The sequence below is a fragment of the Physeter macrocephalus genome, chromosome 13 (assembly GCF_002837175.3).
Source record: "Physeter macrocephalus isolate SW-GA chromosome 13, ASM283717v5, whole genome shotgun sequence".
NCBI classification, from domain to species: Eukaryota; Metazoa; Chordata; class Mammalia; order Artiodactyla; family Physeteridae; genus Physeter; species Physeter macrocephalus.
In genome coordinates this window covers 49,043,730-49,065,467 of record NC_041226.1, presented here as the reverse complement: position 1 = coordinate 49,065,467, position 21,738 = coordinate 49,043,730, and the positions used below count along the sequence as shown (strand labels likewise).

The 21,738-nt window shown below is 39.2% G+C and overlaps 1 protein-coding gene across 25 annotated transcripts in view; it reads left to right on the top strand.

Annotated features, from left to right (window-relative positions):
- Window positions 1-21,738, top strand: part of KLF12 (KLF transcription factor 12) — a 589,904-nt gene that overhangs the window by 229,987 nt on the left and 338,179 nt on the right. For 2 of the 25 annotated variants that reach the window (XM_055089491.1, XM_055089490.1), the window contains one exon: window positions 723-803. The exons of the other annotated variants lie outside the window; for them this stretch is intronic. The gene's annotated coding sequence lies outside the window, so the exon portion shown is untranslated. The remainder of the gene's footprint in view (window positions 1-722; window positions 804-21,738) is intronic. 25 annotated transcript variants of the gene reach the window in all.

Genomic DNA, 21,738 nt, shown 5'->3' with positions numbered 1-21,738 from the left:
GCTGGGCCCGTGAGCCATGGCCGCCGGGCCTGCGCGTCCGGAGCCTGTGCTCCGCGACGGGCGAGGCCACAACAGTGAGAGGCCCGCGTACCGCCAAAAAAAAAAAAAAAAAAAAAAAAAAAAAACATTAAAAATGGGGATCCACGGTGTTAGTGAGTTAGATATTGACAAGTCAATCTTAGGAAATGATCTTGAGAGCGAAAAACTGATGCAGTCTCATGTGCCCTGAATGGGTGTGTCCAGTGGGTTGTAATTGGTGTGATCACGGATTCCTTGTGCATGATGGAGGCTGTAAGGATGGATGCATGCAGTAGGCTTAGCGTGTCTAAATGTGTGACTTTATGTGTTGAAATGGAACCTGTCCCTTGGGGTGAATATAGCCGGCTGGCTCACAGATATGACCACCCATGTCTATATAAGTACGGAGGAAACTTTTGGTGTAGAAGGGAAGAAACAGATGCTTGTGGACGTTTTCCTTTAGGAAGTAGTTTGAAATTTTGAAAATGAATCTCTTTTACTCTCATGTCCTAAAGATACTACTGTATCTCGTGTCTGGGTATGCGAGGGAAGGCAGTGTCTCTCCTCCTTCTCTCGCCTGCTTATTCTCTCACATTCCGTTATGCTGGAAGGCAAAGTGGTGGAAGTGGCTTGGGAGTTTCATCACTGGGAGTGAAAGGACCCTCCCCTGCTGACTCTGCTTCTTGCCTTTCTTCCTTCTCCAGCCTTCTCCATCCTGTCCCTGGAGCACCTGCTGGGCCAGGAGCTATTGTGAAAGACCTGTTTTGGTAAAGAGAAGCCTCCAGGTGACACTCCCCAGATCTGGGATCAGAAAAGTACTGCCACCTCCTCAGGGTGAAAGACCCGCAACCTGTCTTGGGCACACTGAGCCCCTGTTGGGCGTGGAATGTGGGTCGGTGTGTGCGCTCTGAGCAGATCTGGGAGTCTGCAGGTGGGCGTGGCGGTACCACATCTGGGTTAGTGTTTGGCTAAGCCTTTAAAAATAGCTTGTTTTTCGTTGTTTGGAATATAACCTCCCTGTTCCAGTTTATTAACCATCAATTTTAAATTCTTACACTAGGTGCTGTGGGAAGTTTAAAAAAAAGCCTTTATCTTTGAGGAGCTAACAATCTCTTCAGAGGATTTATCTACTAGTGGGAGAAAAAGAGATTTACCAGGAATGCCAAATAATAGGCCACGGACTATTTTAAGCTCTGAGAGAATACATTGTTAACCTGATGGAAGTGGTCTGGGTGCAATCTGTGAAGACTTAGAGAAGGGGCATTTCCAGACAGTTCACAAGGAGTGGTTGACTGCTGGGCATTGAAGAAGGGGGCCCTCGGCTAACATGTGCACTGGTGTGGAGGTGAGCAGGTGTCCTGGGTTCAGGTCCTGCCACTTGCTGGACTTGTTAAGTCAGGTTGAGTTCCTTCGCTGACTATAAAGTCCCTGCTGTCGACTGAAAAAAAAATATGCACAACCTAAAAGTTAAGACTTATATTTTATTTGGTGGACAAAACTGAGGACTTGAGCCCAGGATACAGCATCTCAGATAACTCTGAGGGACTCCTCCCAAGAGGCAGGGAGGGGAGCCAGGGTGTATAGGAGTTTTTGCAGCAGAGACCAGATAGTCGGAACATCAAAAGATTACTGTTAATTAAAGAAAACCAGATATCTCAGGTTACAGAATTTAGCAGTTTTCTATGTATGGGAAGATGCAGGAGTCTGGGCCCACTGAAGTCATTCCTTTGCTATGCACCTCAGCTGTCTGTCGCCAGTATCCTGTACTTTCTCATCCTGAGTCCCCTGAGGGTGCATCCTCAGGGGTGGCTGCAGCATTTGACTGCTAGGCGGCGGGCATCCTGTTTCTGTCCTGAGTTCTCTCAAGGCTCACTGTTGGGGACAGTGTATGTGATGGCTTGATGGCTGCAACATCCTTTGTTGATTGATATGGCAGGCAGTATTTTTCATTCATACTGTCCTAAAGTTGTGAATACTAAATAATGTTTACAAAAAAGCTCTGTAAACTGCAAAACCCTACACAGATTTGAATTCTTTCTTTTTTTTCCCTGTACACGGGCCTCTCACTCTCCCATTGCGGAGCACAGGCTCCGGACGCGCAGGCCCAGCGGCCATGGCTCACGGGCCCGGCCGCTCCGCGGCATGTGGGATCCTCCCGGACCGGGGCGCGAACCCGTGTCCCCTGCATCGGCAGGCGGACTCTCAACCGCTGCACCACCAGGGAAGCCCCCAGATTTGAATTCTTGCTCTTTGATTATCAGTCTTAGAAATCAAAGGATTTTTTATTTCTTTTGTATACGCTTTAAAACTGCAGAGCATTGGAAAGTACACTGGTATTTACCTATATTTAAGAGCATGAAATGGTACTGAAATAACCCAATTCAGCAGATCACTTTAGGATGAAATAGGTTTTCCCCTTTCAGCCCGTCAGGAATGAATTTCTAGAATGATTATGTTCCTCTTCAGCTTTTCTAAACGTGTGTGAGGGAAAGATGGATTGCTTCCGAAGAAGGACTGTGGAAGGACAGCTTTTTGTTTGGCTTCAATCTGACTTTATATTTTTCCTAGGAAAAACAAATGCCAACAAACAAGACAAAAAGCTGTGTGGAACTAAAGCGAAAGGAACTTCCCTTCATCCCTTGAGGACCTGTTTATACGCCAGCTACTGCAGTGGGGATCAAAAATCCCCATCATCGGGCTTCCCTGGTGGCGCAGTGGTTGAGAGTCCGCCTGCGGATGCAGGGGACGCGGGTTCGGGCCCCGGTCCGGGAAGATCCCACATGCCGCGGAGCGGCCGGGCCCGTGAGCCATGGCCGCTGAGCCTGCGCGTCCGGAGCCTGTGCTCCGCAACGGGAGAGGCCACAACAGTGAGAGGCCCGCGTACCGCAAAAAAAAAAAAAAAAAAAGGACTAAAAATCCCCATCATCTCTGCCACGATTCAAGTAATCAAATTAATAAAAATAAATGTATCATTTCCAACCGAGACCTACCGTAGGATAGAGGGAAAGATCCTGAGTGCTTTGTAACAGGCACCCGTGAGGCCGTTCTCCCTGAGGAAGTAATTTGAGTACAGATGTGAAGTAAGCTGTGGGATCAACAAGCCTGCAAAGCAGAACAGAGGTATATGGATTGAGATGAAAATTAATTGCCAAAAATATGAAGCCACTGTATATGACTTGCCTTTTTATAACATTCTGCTCTGGAAGCTTAGATAAAGCCGCTTCTATATCATCCTTAATACAGTGGTTTGGCTAAGCGTTACGCTTTGTCCAACCTGAGATATTTTCAGAAATAATTCTCTAAGATTTCAAATACCTCTTCCTAATACTTTGCTTCATAAAACTGAATCAGAGTAACGTATAAAAGGTACTAAAGTAAGATTTAGATGAATACTTTTATAAATCTGTATGGGTGAAGAATTTCTAAAGGATGACACTGAATCCAGAAATCATAAATGGGAGCTAGATGGGTATATTTGACTAAAAAAACTAAGCACATCTTTAGAATAAAAATTTGGTGAATTGAAATGACAGATTATAACGTGGAAAAAAAACTATCTGAAATATATGTAGCCGTGAAAATTCATATTTTTAGGGGAAGAAATCTCTTAACCAGAATAAGGCAACTACCCCAGTATAAAGATGGGAAAAGATCTGAACAGGGATTTTACAGAAGGCGGCATACACGTGACCAGTGAACTGATGAATTCATGTCTAGTCTCATCGATAGTCCCAGAAGTTCAAATCAGAACCATTTTTTTCTGCTGTCAGATCGGGTAAGATTAAAAAGATGACCATACCGGATTTCCCTGGTGGTTGGTCCAGTGTTGCTAAGACTCCGTGCTCCCAGTGCAGGGGTCCTGGGTTTGATCCCTGGTCAGGGAACTAGATCCCACATGCTGCAACTAAGACCCGGCGCAGCCAAACAAATAAATAAATAAATATTAAAAAAAGAAAGAAAAGAAAAAGATGACCATACCAAACGCTGGGGAGGATGTGGTAAATACTCATGCATGTGCATTGGTGAAGCATGTGTAAACGTGTACTTTTCTGTGGAAATATGTATAAACATTTAAAATGTGAGTACCCTTGGGACCAGAAATTTTACTTCTAGGAATTTATTCCAAAAATGTGATTATGAATATGTGCAAAGATCTGGCTACAGTCATGTTCACCAGAGTATGGTTATCATTAAAAATTATGAAGCAATCAAAACGTCAAATAGAGATAGTTAGACAAATATGGTACATTGATAGAAGAAGCACGAAGCTGCTGTTAAAAACAACATATTTTTGAATTTATTGATAGAGAAATTTGTCAGTGAAGTGTTGTCAACTGAAGGAAGCAGATTACAAAATGGCATTTATGTCAAGGATATATAGTAATGTTGAAAATGTGCTATATGTTAGATCCTTTGGTGAGTGCTTTACATTGATTATCTCCCTTAATAACCACAACGTTCCTCCTTCTAAATATTATCGGCCCCATTTTACAGATTAACAAACAGAAGCATCAGGAAGATAAATAGCTCAAGGTTGCAGCAGTAGGAGGTATAGAGCCAGGATTTAATGAGTAGCTTCTGGAATTAAACTTCTGTGTGTGTGTGTGTGTATGCATAAATGAAAGGGCACAGCAAATATGGTAACAATGCTTCCTATTTGTTACTAGTATGTCAAGTGATTTAAATTTTCTTATTTATACCTTTAGGCATTCTCTGAGGATTTTAGAATATGCACATTGTACTTTTCTAATCAGAAAAAGCAAAGCTATTTTTATTTTTTAATGTTTGTATTATAAGTAGCAGTTTTTAGATTTTTAGAAGGGTAGGTACACTAGCTCTAATTTGTATACAATGTGTGTCAACTTTTACTTTAAGAGGAAGAGTTGAAGAAAACTATGAAGAGCATATATACTTGGCATTTTTCATAACACCCGTGGGACATTGCATATTAGGAAATTAGTAAATGATGTTTTCTGTGGTACTTTTTAGGGTAGATACAACAAAAATTGAGTTTTGAAGAGTAAAAACAATTGAACATTGGACACATTTATCAGTTTAAAATTTTAAGTACTATTTTGAAAAATCGAAAAAGAAAAGAGTTCATATAAAGGTAATTTTATTTTTATCAACAAGCCGTTAAGTATTTACTGAATATGGAGAATTTCCAGGAATAAAGAAGAAGTGTAAGATGCAGAATTAACAATCTAGTTGTAGACACAAAACGTCAGAAACAGATAATCGGTATGTATTTAAAACAGTATATTATCAAGTGGTAAATGATTAACTTCAGATGAAAATACAGAAATAAAACTGAGTCATAAAGGTAGGGTTGTATATAAGTGTATACTTGTATATAAAGTACTATAAAAGTACTATACCAGTATGCTTATAAAGTGTAAGATGGATAGGGTTGGATAATACTCGTGTAATGGGGAAGGTACACGGAGAAAGTAAGGATTGGGTTGACACTGAACACTGGATGGGTGGCAGACAGCCTGAGCGAGTGGTCGAAGCCAGAGTGAGCCAGATGGGAGCAGGCGTTTAGTTCAGTAATGGTTGGCAGGAGGTGGGAAGTAAAGTAAGGCGAGGGCAGATTATAGAGAGATTCCAGTGTGAAGCATTTATGTAGAAAGTGTGACAGATTAAAAAAAAAAAATTCGAGGCTGTCTACAGGCTTAATTATAATAGTTTTCCAAAAGTTTCTCTTCAGTTCGATAGATTTATTAAAGGAAGGTCCTTTAATCAAGAAGAGTCCATGCCTGGGACTTCCCTTGTGGCACAGTGGTTGAGAATCCGCCTGGCCAGTGCAGGGGACACGGGTTCGAGCCCTGGTCCGGCAGGATCCCACATGCTGTGGAGCAGCTAAGCCCGTGCACCACAACGACTGAGCCTGCGCTCTAGAGCCCCTGAGCCACAACTACTGAGCCCGCGTGCCGCAACTACTGAAGCCCGCGCACCTAGAGCCCGTGCTCCTCAACAGGAGAAGCCACCGCAATGAGAAGCCCGCGCACAGCAAAGAAGAGTAGTCACTGCTCGCCGCAACTAGGGAAAGCCCGCGCACAGCAATGAAGACCCAATGCAGCCATAAATAAATAGAGAGAGAGAGAGAGAGAGAGAGAGAGAGGTAGAAGAGTCCATGCCTAACAGATTTGGAAGTTCCTGTTATACACCACAGGGTTTTATTTTCAGTTTTCAAACTGTGCTTTTATGCTGTATTAACATCCCATGGGTATAACATGAGAAGTAGTGTAGCTGATCAGTCTGATTGGAGTTCTTGTAAGTAGCGTTCTTAATTAAGAAACTCTGGTTGGATGGGGCTTTAGACATCATTTAGTTTGACTTCTCACCTCAGTAAAGAGATTTCTTCTATGATAATCCCCAAAGGGGATTATTTCTAACTATTTGTTTAAAATGAATAGAAAGAGGACGATGAAGATGTGTTTGATGCTTAGGCCAAAATTTGAAGTAGCCTGTTTTATCTGTTGAAACATATATTTATAACTGAAGAAAAATTTAAAAGCACACACCACATGTTTCTTTTTAGAAGATTTATACTTGGAAAGGATCATGTAGAATACTAAATTACCAGTTAAGTAATTTAATCTTTGGAATGCTTTTTATAAAAAAATTAATTAATTTTATTTAGATTTTGGCTGCTTTGGGTCTCTGTTGCTGCACGTGGGCTTTCTCTAGTTGCGGCGAGGGGGGGGCTACTCTTCGTTGCGGTGCCCTGGATTCTCATTGTGGTGGCTTCCTCTTGTTGCGGAGCACAGGCTCTAGGTGTGCGGGCTTCAGTAGTTGTGGCACGCAGGCTCAGTAGTTGTGGCTCGCGGGCTCTAGAGCGCAGGCTCGGTAGCTGTGGCGCACGGGCTTAGTTGCTCCGCAGCATGTGGGATCTTCCCAGACAGGCGGATTCTTAACCACTGCACCACCAGGGAAGTCCCTGAAATGCTTTTTTAAAAACCGTTTAATCTTTCATTGCAACGTGAAAGAACATCTTTAAATCTCTTAAATTAATTTGGCAAATTGAATATTGTTTTTTTTTCAGTGACTTCATAAATATTTTAGTTAGCCTTCTCAAGTAACGAATGAAGTGTCACTTGATTTTTTTGGTGTGACTGTAATGTATTAAGTATATCATGTTTATATTCTATAGATATTAACTATTTTATTTTATTGTCTTACAGTGTACTCTTTATTATACTGGACAGGTAGCGTATTAAGGGTGTATACAAAAAGTATTCACTTCTGGTTTGATAAAAGATCAATTTCTTTGTTAGTAATAATTTAAATCAAGTTGATTGTATTTATTTATTTTTATTTTTATTTTTTAAAATTAATTAATTAATTTATTTATTTTTGGCTGCATTTGTCTTCGTTGCTGCGCGCGGGCTTCTCACTGTGGTGGCTTCTCTTGTGGCGGAGCACCGGCTCTAGGCATGTAAGCTTCAGTAGTTGTGGCTCGCAGGCTCTAGAGCACAGGCTCAGTAGTTGTGGCGCACAGGCTTAGTTGCTCTGTGGCATGTGGGATCTTCCCGGACCAGGGATAGAACCTGTGTCCTCTGCATTGGCAGGCAGATTCTTAACCACTGTGCCACCAGGGAAGCCCTGATTGTATTTATTAATAAATTAACAAATGCTTGTGTGCCTCACACAAATACTAGATTATTACCAGTAACACATACATCCTCTAAGTAAAAGAGACCCATGATGATAGTTTTTCATAAACCTAGAATTAAGATTAATCCAGTTCTTTGTACCTGAGATACACCCCATCAAACTAAGTTGTATACTCTCCTTGATATTCAGTATACAGTGTATCGTAGGTATAGCTGGTCATTTAGAACAAAGCAGAAGACACCTTCTCTGTATTTGTTTAATGTAAATTTTATGTACCAAGCCATTCAAACAAAAGAAACTACGGGAATTGATTTTAAATCAAAGATAATATCATATACAATAGCATTGCTAGACTGATTGAATAAATAAGGAGAATTAGTTAAGAAAGACATTATGGAGAAAGGGAACAAGAATTTGAAAGAGCATAAATATGGGCATTAGTGGACCAAGACAGGTTTACATACAGAAGGAGTGGTGAATTCTTGGAGTCTTGGAACCCATCAAGACTTGGACTGTTTACCTACTCTTTGCATTTCCAGGATACAGCATAGAGCCTTGTACATATGGGTGCTCAGTTCTCTTCTTCTTCTTCTCTGTCATCTCCTCCTCCTCTACTTCCTCCTCCTCCTCCTCCTTATTAAATATAGTGCCTTTCAGATATCAAAAAGGGGAGAAAGTAGATTTTAACAGCTTGCAGTATAATTTGGCAGTTCAGAATTCAGTTTGGAATCGGAGAGATGGAAGTTGACTCCTGCCTTAATTACTTGCTCCCATTTTGTGATGTTGAGCAAGTTACAAGTTACCTTCAGGTTACAGTTTCCTCAACTATGAAGTGGTAAAGAGTACCTAACCACAAGTTCCTAACTTGTGATTTTAGTGAGATAAATCTTGCAAGCCTTTAACACTGTGTTAGCTTAAATGTTAACCTTAAATAAAAGAGATGTGGGATACGGCGGAATGCTACTTCTGTGGTTTGCATTAACATATAAATGTATTCTTTATGGCCTGCCATAAGCTTCTAAGACGTGATGCTTAGTGGCTTGACTATTATCTGTAGAATATGATTATTTTCTTTTAAAATTATGTTGGTTGGATGTGGGCCAGAAATAGGGAGGGTGTGGGCGTTGAGCAAATGATGGCCAGGTTTTGTTGTGGAACAGTGGAGCTGTTCAAACTTTTTGTCCCTTCCCCATGTAGGTATTTAAAAATTTTGTTAAGGCCCATTTAAAGTAGGGTGCGAGATCACTGTGCTAATGCAAGGAATTGGCATTTCCCTGGGCCAGAGGTCGACAGGAGTAAATACAGAGTCTGAAGCAGGGAGAGGAAAAGAGAGGCGGTGACATAGGAGGGAAGTCACACAGTGTTGGGCAGGGCCCTGCCCACTCCTCCCCAGCTCTTCCCCAGTGACTGCTTTTCTGATCTCTTAATGCTTTTTCCCGGAGAGGCAGCCCTTCTATCTCCAGTAGACTGTGTCGTCAGACATCTTCTCTTTCGTTTCCTGTTTTCCAATAAACCCTCTACCCTACGGGGTAAAACAGAGCATGCGCTCCCCTCCTCCAACTCTCAGCCCTGGCTCCGCGTCATCCTCCTCTGGGATGTCCACATCTCCGAGGGCATCCTTACTTTCATGTTTGCCTGTCAACTTACTCAGGTAATTCAAGACAGGTGATGACTTAAAACGATTTAAATAAAATATAAAAGATCTACTGTGTAATTTTATGAAGAAAATTCATGGCATAAGAAAATACAGAATTTCAGGTACCTTAAGACCCATGTGAGGGTGAATCATGTTCTACTGGCAGTAGCAACTCATTCTCCTTCTTTCCCCATGGCCTTTCACTTGGCCCTGGTTCTGCACTTAGCCATGGTCTAGAGGTAAGAGTTCATAAGGCAGTGCCTTTAGGAGATTACATTACAGAACTTGACTCAGAGGGAACCAGACATGTTGTTTAGGAAGGAGGTAACTGTTCAGGAGATGATTGAAGGGGCTGTTAATATTGGAACGCAAGGCTCCTTCTAGAGGCTGGGAATTACCTGGTGTTTAGAATAAGACACGCTTAGAAAAATACGTGAGAACAAATTGGAAGAGTGATACTGGGTGCCCTAGATACCCAAACCTGTTCACAGATCTACCTAAATACTTACCTTAGAAATCATGAGTGACTTAGACGCCAAAGGAAAAAGTTAAAAACATATCTGATCCAGTGTATTCTGGCAAATTGTTCCCGGTGTAGCTAAGTCTGACCTAAAGAGTAATATGATCAGGAAACATGCCTCTATTAATTTTGTGATCTTAAAGATAAAATTTCTATTTAGTTGGAAACATTTAATAGGAAACTTGTTGAAAATAAAGGAGATGACTTACCATGGTGGGTGAAGTTTTCTTATTGTATAGTTGAGGAGTTCTTCTATTATAAGAAGAATAGATTAAAAACACTTGAGGAAAAAGCAAATCTAGTGGGATTATATGAAGAAATATAAGTAAAAGTGCTGCTTTTATATGGTTTATACATTGTTTTTCTTTTAAAGTCGTTGGAGAAAGCATGCAATAAAGGATCAGAACATGGTTCAAGTCCTAATTCTATTCTTTATTGTTGATTGGATGTCCTCCATATAAACTTGGCCAAGTTATATTTCCTACTTAAGCTTCAGTTTCCTCATCTGTGAAATGCATTTACTAAACTTGTCTAGTTGGTAGTGCTGTACTGAGTGTGAAATGGTAACTATGTAGAACATCTGGCAAGGTGTCTGGAAATTAGTACTCAGTGAGTGATAGCTTTTTTTTTTTTTTTGCCCCTTGAAGTTTCGTATGTAGGGGATTTACTGTACTTAAAAAGAAATAAAAGAAAATCCATTATAGTTTTCTTTAAAATTTTTTTTTATTGGGGTCTGGTTGTTTTACAGTGTTGTGTCAGTTTCTGCTGTACAGTGAAGTGGAGTTTCCTGTGCTATACAGCATGTTCTTATTAGTTATCTATTTTATACATATTAGTGTATATGTGTCAATCCCAGTCTCCCAATTCCTCCCACCCCCCAAGTGATAACTATTAATAATAATAATAATAAGCGATAATTGCAGATTCCTTTTTTTTTACGTTATACATTCTTGCTGGTTGTTTCTCTAGAGTATTGTAATTGGTCATATCATGTATGTCCTTTTTAAACAAACTGAAAAGGCTCTTTTTCTTTATTTCTCTCTTATAGTGTAATTTTTCCATAGTGATGTGATTCTCTTACCTTCTTTCTCTTACACGCTGTCATTTTCTGCAGCACCTAGCAAAATGCTTTTTGGTAATCCCGTTAACACGAAGACTAATTGAACATTTTGAATCTTGACGTGTTTTCCACTTAAGAACCATGTTTATTGTATTATTCATCATGTTAAGACAAATTCTAGGAGTGACCTTGTTAATCTTTATAGTCTTTTCAATAAACACTGCTATTTGAAATCTGTTTATTAATATTTAAAAATAGTATTAGGAAATATACTTACAAAAATATATAGTGTATGTAGTTTTTTTAAAAAACATTACAAAGGTATGTCAGTAATGCAAAGGTAAGGTAGGGAAGAAACCTTAGACCACCACACCACATTTATTCAACAAATACTTTTGTGTATTTTACTAATTCTTCATGTGCAGGTCATTTTTACTTAGTGTTGCTCTTTTCCCCATCTTTCTTAAACATAGTTTATATTGGTAGCATAATAGTTCATTACATTATTTTACCATAATTAAATCGGCCATTTCCTCGTGATGAACTGGGAAAGAACTGGAACTGTTTTTAGGTTACAAATGGTGTTTCAATGAGCCTCTTATTTATTTGTTATTTATAACTTTATGTTATTTATTTATTTTTGGCTGCATCAGGTCTTAGTTGCAGCACGTGGGATCTTCGTTGAGGCATGCGGGCTTCTCTCTAGTTGTGGTGCACAGGCTTCAGGGCACACGGGCTCTTTAGCTGTGGCGCGTGGGTTCCAGAGCACGTGGCCTCTGTAGGTTGGGGCACGCGGGCTCTCTAGTTGAGTCGCACAAGCTCAGTAGTTGTGGTGTGCGGGCTTAGTTGCCCTGCGGCATGTGGGATCTTAGTTCCCTGACCAGGGATGGAACTTGCATCACCTGCATTGGAAGGCGGATTCTTTACCACTGGACCACCAGGGAAGTCTCCCTCAGTCCCCCTCAATGAGCTTTTTATATGTGTAGTTTTCCTTCTTTTGTTTTTTCCCCCGCTCCCTTCCTCCCTCCCTTCCCTTTTTTTTAGGGGGTAGTTAATTCAGGAGTATTATTACTGGGTCACAGATTATTAACTATTGATATTTTGACTCTTAAAACATGAGTGCCTTTCAGAGGGTTCTGGTAGTTGGTATTGCCAGAGGCAATGTACGAGTAAGATGGTTCTACCATTTTCTAACAATGAATATGATAGGTATTCGTTTTAAATTGGCTAATTTAATTGATGCTTAGTGATATCTCAGGGTTTCTTTTTTCTTTACAAGGGGCAAAAGTGACCTTATTGACATGCACTTACTTTCTGGTTTAAGACAAGACATCTGGTCATGTCTTGCAGTTTTCTGGAATTAGTTGTATAGTTGTAATAAAGCACATCTTGCTGGAACTAATTTAAAGAAAAACTCTTTAATGCAACTTGTTGACTTTTATATGATGAATTTGTATGCTCACAGTTGAAACTACTTATAGGAAAAGTCTTTGAAGTTAAAAAAAGTACTTAAAAAATGTTTTTCCGGTTTATAGATCGAATTACTGATTATTTGACTTAATGAGACATTTGCTGTAACCTCTTTCTGTCTGCAGTCCCAGTCACTAAATGTAGGATTGGAAACCACTCTTTTGGTTTCATGGGTGGTTAAAAATAGCCTCAGGGGATCCTTATCTTGAGTTTTACTCTTCTGGCCAACTACTTACTCTTCTTAGCTTGCTCTCTTTCACCTGATTTGTAGGAGGACAGACCTTAGTATTTACTCACAGTACCCTCCCACCCCCTCCCCTCCCCTCGCCTCCCCACAGCAGCTTGGACGAATGGACCTAAAGGGGCAAGGGAATGTCTGAGATGTATCATTGGAAGGAAATTAAAAAAAAAAAAAAAAAAAAAAAAAAAAAGGAGGAAAGGGTGAGAACAAAAGTGGAGGACAAGGGGAAGAAACTTAGAAGGGAGAAAGACCTGGACATATGGAAGGGAATAGGTTTGAATTTTCATTGCCTTCAAATTTCTTCACCGTTTCCTCTGTAAGCCTTACAGTAGGCTCAGTTGATTTGTATTTTTGGTCAAACTAATTCTGCATCTCTTTCCCTTGCTCTTTTTTTTTTTTTTACTTTTCAGATTCTTTGCTTTATTTTAAAGAAATGCACAGTCTGAGTTTCTGGTTCTTTCTGCCCTGTTGTCAATGCACCTACAGCCCTGCCTCCGTGTGAATTTGCACTTCAGGGGAACCGTTTCCAGTCAGAAGCCCAAGGCAGGCCCCCGACATTTCTAGGTGGCAGTTCACACAGGAAAGGCCCTGAGGAGTTTCACAGGGCACATGACTTCACGGCCGGACGGACTGATCAACTTGGTGCACAAATGGGTCCCTTCTTTCCCACACCTTGTGGCCTCCCAGGGATCTGAGATTAGAGTCGCTAGAAAAGTTAAAAACTGATGTAACCATATTCCAGAATATAAATTATGGAAGGTTAGAGTTGATGTTTAGATTCTCCTGGATTGAAATCAAGGTGAATGATGCTGATATTTGATTCCAAAATAAAGTGATTTTTTTGTGTGTGTGGTAGTAGAATTTGCATAACATAAAATTTACCTTTTTAATCATTTAAAAAATGTGTCACTTATTTGACAAAGTTATAGCTTTTCACACTGTGCAAAGAACTTTTCTAAATATAGGAAATTCAGAGATGAACAGAAGCTGATTCTTGTCTTCAAACAGCAGAAGTAGAGTTAAATCCATATAGTTTCAGATAACTGTATCTAACTTGGAAATATGTGTATGCATATGTAAGCTACAAAGATGAAAACCATTCCTTCCCTATTTTATGAATAGAAGAACCTCTAAATAGCACTTCATTTTTATTTTTTGATTGTGGTAAAATATACGTGACAATAAAATTGACCGTTTAGCCATTTTAAGTGGATAGATATTTCAAGGTGATTTTTATTCACTGTATAATTTAAGCATCAGGGGGAATTATATAAAGTTTTATGACAGAAGCATAATGCTAAAAAAGAAGTTGATTTGCAAATCTTTTACTTTTTTTTTGAATTAAAATAAGTGATTTTCTTTCCTCTTCCGCCTTTCTTCATTTCTTACACATATATTTTGGTAGCTGAACTATTGCCATGTTATTTTAGACCTGTTTTTCCTCTAATGTGGAGATTTTTTTTTTTTTTCCCCCTCAAGGTCTAAAAGAAAAGATAATTTTTTCATGGGATGGGTTTGCAGTCCATGTGCAGTTATTTACAATAGTTTTATAATAATAAAAATATGAAATGGATAATTTTGGATGTGTTTCTCTTGGCATGAATTATGTTTATTCATAAAGTTAAGCTTTGAGTAAGGTTACCTAAAATACAGCTGTTTTGCTGGGTAAACCTTAGCAAGTCTAAATTATTTAAGGAAGGTAACCTTTGCATTCTCCAAATAATATTTTCTTTGTATCATAAGGATGCTAGAGGTATGATTATTTATGGCAGTAATCAAGTTAGATGCCTGACATATCTACTTGGTTTCTTCATTTAGCTGTATCTGCAGTCATTTGGTTATCTCATTAGATCAGTCTAATGCATTTCATTTTGCTTTATTGATTGATATAATCTCTATTATTTTGTATTTATGACAGTGACTGTTTATATAAAGGCAGAGCATAAACTTTTATGATTGTGAATTCCCTTTTGTATCTTTCATGCTCAGTGTATGTTAGTAAATTATTATTATGGGCTAGATAGACCTATGGCAATGAAGCACCAGAGCCTTTGCATCTACTTAGATTGATTTTATAAAACTGTAAAAAAAATGAAATGTCCACCCTGTATAATTTACTAATGTTCATAGCTAAATTAGTAGCACAATTAAGAACCTTTAAATCGACTTTGAAGCTACAGCGGTAGTTGGGGCATCAGATGTATTTGGACACTTCACCTGAGTGGATTAGCAGCTCTTCTCAGAAAGTAGAAGTAGTTGGGAAGGAATGACATTTGCATAAAGGCACTTCCTTTTGCCACCTTTGGAATTTTTTTTTTTTAGAAGTATGGTTTAATCTTACTCCGTTATTAAACCACTTTAAGCTTCTTTTCAAGTATCACAGCCAAACTGAAGGATGTATTTCCTTGCCTGTTTTTTAAAACACTGCTGTCAAACAGAGTAAAAAAAGGCAAGCAGTAGAGATACAGCCCCCTTGTGTTTTCAGTTTATTTGCGTTTGTTCATGACTTCTAAGGTATTCTACATTCCCAAAGGAGTTTGCTTGCTCTGTTATATACAAATTGTTACCTGAAAGGGTCTGTAAGAGATCAAAGTAAATGTCAGCCTAGTAAATAGAAGAGAGTTTTTTTTTTCTCTCTGAGCTACATTATAAAGGGAGATTTCTTTTGCCTTATTTTTGTTTAGAACTTAATGTAGTTAGGAAAACAGTTATTAAAGTTAGAGAAACATCAGGAATCTCAAATATTTGAAATCTATTGAAAGCAAAAAACAATCAATAAAAATTTATTTGATTACTTGGAGTTTCTCCTAATTTCCTACATTTTAGAGAGTTTTTGCTTTTTTCTTCCTTAATGTTGAAAAACAAAATTTGGCTGAAATAAATGATTCTGCCCATCTCCCTTAAAATAGTATTTAAATGAACAGTACTAACTTGTTTATATTGCCAGTTAATTTATAGGATGCTTAAGGCCAAAAAAGATGACCAGGGACCAGACTAATTTGTGTCCATGGGCTAACGATTTTCGTCAGAAAGTTTTTGCAGTACATGTATTGATTATACCTTCTCACTTTCCTTTTCTCTCTCTTGGCAGAGGTCCAACTGATGGCTGCTAACATCATGGGGGCGCTTCTTAGTGTATCACAGAGAAGTTTTTGAGCATGACAAAATGACCCATATATTCTTTGATTTCTTTGGTTATTGGAAACAAAATGTCTGTGCTAACTATTGCTAGTGAGGACGATTAATATATAAACTATTTGATGGATAGCCAAAGTGCTGAATCTTGGAAAGTTTATTATTTTGCTGGGTATTTGTTAGAGTATGAAGTTGGAATTCAGAAAGTATTGTCCCTGAAACATGATTGGGTATGTGCTTGTTAGAGGTGGTTAATTCTACAAAGCACATTTCATCTATAATGCCTGCCTGATAAGAATGTACTACTTCCATTATAACTATATATGACAGTGTATCTCTTGGGAATTGTTTGAATTCTCATATCAATTTTTAGGAACGTTGCTGTAACTCTGACAACAGAAATAAGGAAAGTTATACGTCACAGGCAACTTGGTATTTCCAAGGCTGGAAGTTGGAAGCGGTTCCATTGCACTGGTGGTGATAAACTCTTAGGGCTTGGAACCCCTTTCCAGGTTATCTTTTAGGGACACTCTTAACTCTAGCTCTGTTTCACATACCTCTTTATTTTCTTCGAGATCCCCAGAAACTTGGCTGATCTACTACCTGTTTGCAAGCAACACCTGATGCTTCTGACCAGAGTTGCTGCTTTTTCTGCCTTCTTTCCTGCTGTGCTGGGTTGATTGGTGTCCCCCTAAAATTCATGTCCTTCATGGGACCTCAGAATGTGACTTATTTGGAAATAGAACTTTTGCAGATGTAATTAACTAAGAAGCGGTCATACAGGAGTAGGGTGGGCCCTTAATCCAATATGACTGGTATCCTTAGAAGAGATATAGAGACACAGACACACAGGGGGGATACCATGTACCGAGGGAAGCAAAGATTGAGGTGATGAGGCTTCAAGCCAAGGAGCACCAAGGGTTGGTTGCTGGCAACACCAGAAACTAAGAGGAAGGCACGGGACAGATTCTCCCCTAAAGCCTTCAGAGAGAGCATGGCCCTCCTGATACCTCTAGCCTCCAGAACTGAGAGACAATAAATATCTATTATTATAAGCCACCTAGCCCTAGGAAACCCATAAACCTGCCAATAAGCTGCAAAGAATAGTCTCCGAGTTTATCAGTTGCAAGTCTGTTTTTGAGACAAGTGCTTAAGTAATTTTAAGGTTCCGTAAGGGTTACTCCTACTGTAAACGGTACAAAAGAAGAATATAAAATAGGGAAACTTAGAATAGTTCAAGGAATTCCAAAAACAAAGCTGAGGATCTCTAGTTGGAAGAGCATTACTTTTCAACCGCAGCTTTAGCTCAGTATCTTGTGGGAAAGTGTTTCCATGCCTCAGAGATTCTAATTTAGTTGGCTTAGGGTGGGGCTCTGGCATCTGTATGTTTAAGCTTCCCAAGGGAATCTGGGAACACGCGGCTTGTGGTGAAAATCACGAGCATAGAGCGTGGAGTAAGTACCATTCTGTCCTTGGTTGCACCCTGGAATCACCTGGGTGACTTTGAAGACCCACTGATGTCCGAGCACGGACCCCAGAGATTCTCTGGTCATTGGTCAGGGATTCCGGTGGCTCAGAGAGACTTTAAAAGCTCCTAATGTATTCTGATGTGCAGCCAAAGTTGAGAAATACTGGTCTAAAGGTCTTTTTATCCCAGTGAATAGCAGGGATACTTATTTTAAAATTTTTGAGATTATGGTGATGATGATTTTTGTTATGCAATGGATAGGTTTAGATTAATGTTAACTTTCAAGAAGACAGAAACAAATTTAGTATCTGATTCTTCCTCACAATGTAAGATTTCCCAGACCTCTCTGATAAAGGAGGCCAATGAATTATGTGCTGGAAGGATTGGAATGGTCTCTGCTGGCTGCATCTTGGTTAGGGTGGGGCTTGGTGTTTTTTTAGATGGCCTCGTCTCTCTACCATTGCTTTTTCTGCTGTTTGAAAACCTGCTTTGGGCCCACATTAAAAGAGATGAGGATGAAAGTGTAGAGTTGAAAACGTATGGAAGATAATTTTATCTAGTATCTAGTACTGATATTTAATCTAGCTAGGGAGTGATTTTCTTTTGTGACATAGAAATGTGTGCATATGATGAATCACATTCTTTTTTTCTGAAATTCTGTTCGTAGTGAATGTTACCGTTGTATCAAGTGATGGTTTCATGAGAGGGCATTCCTCCTGATCCTGTGATCCCCCTTTTACTGTGTAGACTTGACAAGTGGGTTGTGCCTTTAGTGTTACGGACTGAGAGCTGGTTAATACCTCTGATGCTTCCTAGTGGCTTATTTCTAGTATTTCATTGTTGCCATTTCTTACACAGGGATGGTATATTTAAAGTATCTAGGAAGACATAAAAACGACAAATTTAACCTGGGTCTGTTTCACGTAGAAGGCTCAGATTGAATGCCTCCTTGTTGGTTTCTCATTTTGTGCTGGTTTCCTTGTCAAGCGTGCATGCTTTGCTATTTCCCAGTGACCTTAACTATGTTCCTTTTTGTGTATTTGTTTCTAAACTCCACTGCTGCTCTCACAGCTGCTGTTCAGCCACTGGAAGCCTGTGGTCTGAGCCAGCGCTACCATGAAGGAGACCTCGTTACTGGTGAAATTCTTTGAGGTTGCTTTCTGTGATGTATACTTGATGACTAATTCTTGAAAGTAATAATAGTCATAGCTATCTGAAGTTCTTGTATGTCTACTAAGCACTCTTGTATTATTGTATTTAATTTTCATATGGATTTTTTGAGGAAGATGGGAGTACTTCTGTTGTATTGGTAGGAGACTGTCACTGAGCATGGTAATTTGGATCTAACCAGATATACTGATAAACAGCTTTCTGAATAAAAGTTCTGATCTGTTACCTTTGCTGATTTCCTTGATATAAATGTACTGACCGTGATGAATTCCAGGCTACTAAAGTGTAGTCACAGGGTTGTGCAGAGATGTACACAGTCAGCTCTCACGTGCCTCTATGAGCCAGCTCCAGCTCTTCTCTGGCTCTTACACCAAAGCTAATGTTTCTATTGTGTTTTCTGTTCTCCCTCCCTCCCTCCCTCCCTTTCTTCCTTCTCTCCTCCCCTCCTTCTCTTTCTTTCTCCCTCCTTGCTCCCCGCAGTTATTTTACAGAATCTCCTGTATCGCTATCTCAAGAATATCATGTCCTGTTTGTAGCTTCTTCTATTAAGAGTTTCTTAGAGACATGGAATTATCATCAAATGTCGACGTCCAGGACCCTTATTGCCTTAAATTGAAGTCGAATTAATAGGATTTATTATATTAAGTTGTCTCTTTTTTATTCTTGATAAGAAAAGTGTTTGAGTGTGCTATCAAGTGAAATGCCTGATCATTCCAGATGTGAGCAGCAATTTTATGAACTTATCAGTAACAAATCAAACTGATTTTATTCATGACACAAACCGTTCTTCTTTTTAACATCTTTATTGGAGTATAATTGCTTTACAACGGTGTGTTAGTTTCTGCTTTATAACAAAGTGAATCAGTTATACATATACATATGTTCCCATATCTCTTCCGTCTTGCGTCTCCCTCCCTCCCACCCTCCCTATCCCACCCCTCAGAATGGGAGAAAATATTTGCAAATGAAGCAACTGACAAAGGATTAATCTCCACAATTTACAAGGATAACATAATTTAGGGCCGAAGGAAAGTGTATTTAACTCGCTCTTCTCGTTAGTGTCACTGGTCACTAATGCATGCAAAGTAATTGAGATGATCATGCCTGGTATTCAGACCTTTTCAAATGAGTATTTGGATCTCCCAAGTCTGTGCTCCAGCTCTGATTAAATGTACTTCCTGACACTGACATGCTCATTAAGCATAGAGAACTACAATTAGATGGCCAACTGCCTCATTGTTTTCTGACAAATCTAAGCTGCCCCTCATCAGAGGGTCATTTGTTTCTTAAGTCAGAGAAGTAGGAATGACCCAAAGAGAAGGGTGCTCATTGTCAGGGCTGCAAAAAAGCAGGGGCTACACATCCTAGGCAACAAAGGCCTGAAAGGATAGAACAAGAAGAAATATAAATATAGCACACTTGGAACCAGCCAGCTGGTCCCTCCAAGTAGCTCTGCATTTATGTTCCAACCAGGGAATTGCCCCCTCCGTATGGAATTCTTTCCTGGTCTGAGAAAATCTTCCCAGTCTTTCAGGGCATGCCAGTCTCATCTGTATACTTTGGTAATTTCAATTTAATCATACCAAGCAGATTAAGGGTGTTGGTCCATAGATCCTTCAAGTGTTCATATCTTTTTTAGGCATTTCGGTATGTTCATCTCTGTATACTTTGGTAATTTCAATTTAATCATACCAAGCAGATTAAGGGTGTTGGTCCATAGATCCTTCAAGTGTTCATATCTTTTCTTTGGAGAAATGTCTATTTAGGTCTTCTGCCCATTTTTGGATTGGGTTGTTTGCTTTTTTGATATTGAGCTGCATGAGTTGCTTGTATATTGTGGAGATTAATCCTTTGTCAGTTGCTTCATTTGCAAATATTTTCTCCCATTCGGAGGGTTGTCTTTTCGTCTTGTTTATGGTTTCCTTTGCTGTGCAAAAGCTTTTAAGTTTCATTAGGTCTCATTTGTTTATTTTTGTTTTGATTTCCATTTCTGTAGGAGGTGGGTCAGAAAGGATCTTGCTGATATTTATGTCATAGAGTGTTCTGCCTCTGTTTTCCTCTAAGAGTTTGATGGTGTCTGGCCTTACATTTAGGTCTTTAATCCATTTTGAGCTTATTTTTGTGTATGGTGTTAGGGAGTGTTCTAATTTCATTCTTTTACATGTAGCTGACCAGTTTTCCCAGCACCACTTATTGAAGAGGCTGTCTTTTCTCCACTGTATATCCTTCCCTCCTTTATCAAAGATAAGGTGACCATATGTGTGTGGGTTTATCTCTGGGCTTTCTATCCTGTTCCATTGATCTATATTTCTGTTTTTGTGCCAGTACCATACTGTCTTGATTACTGTAGCTTTGTAGTATAGTGTGAAGTGAGGGAGCCTGATTCCTCCAGCTCCATTTTTCGTTCTCAAGATTGCTTTGGCTAATCAGGGTCTTTTGGTTTTCCATACAAATTGTGAAATTTTTTTTTCTAGTTCTGTAAAAAATGCCAGTGGTAGTTTGATAGGGATTGCATTGAATCTGTAGATTGCTTTGGGTAGTAGAGTCATTTTCACAATGTTGATTCTTCCAATCCAAGAACATGGTATATCTCTCCATCTACTTGTATCATCTTTAATTTCTTTCATCAGTGTCTTATAATTTTCTGCATACAGGTCTTTTGTCTCCTTAGGTAGGTTTATTCCTAGACATTTTATTCTTTTTGTTGCAGTGGTAAATGGGAGTGTTTTCTTAATTTCACTTTCAGATTTTTCATCATTAGTGTAGAGGAATGCAAGAGTTTTCTCTGCATTAATTTTGTATCCTGCTACTTTACCATATTCATTGATTAGCTCTAGTAGTTTTCGGGTAGCACCTTTAGGATTCTCATGTCATCTGCAGTGACAGCTTTACTTCTTTTCCGATTTGGATTCCTTTTATTTCTTTTTCTTCTCTGATTGCTGTGGCTAAACTTCCAAAACTATGTTGAATAACAGTGGTGAGAGTGGGCAACCTTGTCTTGTTCCTGATCTTAGTGGAAATGATTTCAGTTTTTCACCATTGAGGACAATGTTGGCTGTGGGTTTGTCATATATGGCCTTTATTATGTTGAGGAAGGTTCCCTCTATGCCTAATTTCTGGAGGGTTTTTATCATAAATGGGTGTTGAATTTTGTTCATAGCTTTCTCTGCGTCTATTGAGATGATCATTTGGTTTTTCTCCTTCAGTTTGTTAATATGGTATATCATGTTGATTGATTTGCATATATTGAAGAATCCTTGCATTCTTGGGATAAACACCACTTGATCATAGTGTATGATCCTTTTAATGTGCTGTTGGATTCTGTTTGCTAGTATTTTGTTGAGGATTTTTGCATCTGTGTTCATCAGTGATATTGGCCTATAGTTTTCTTTCTTTGTGA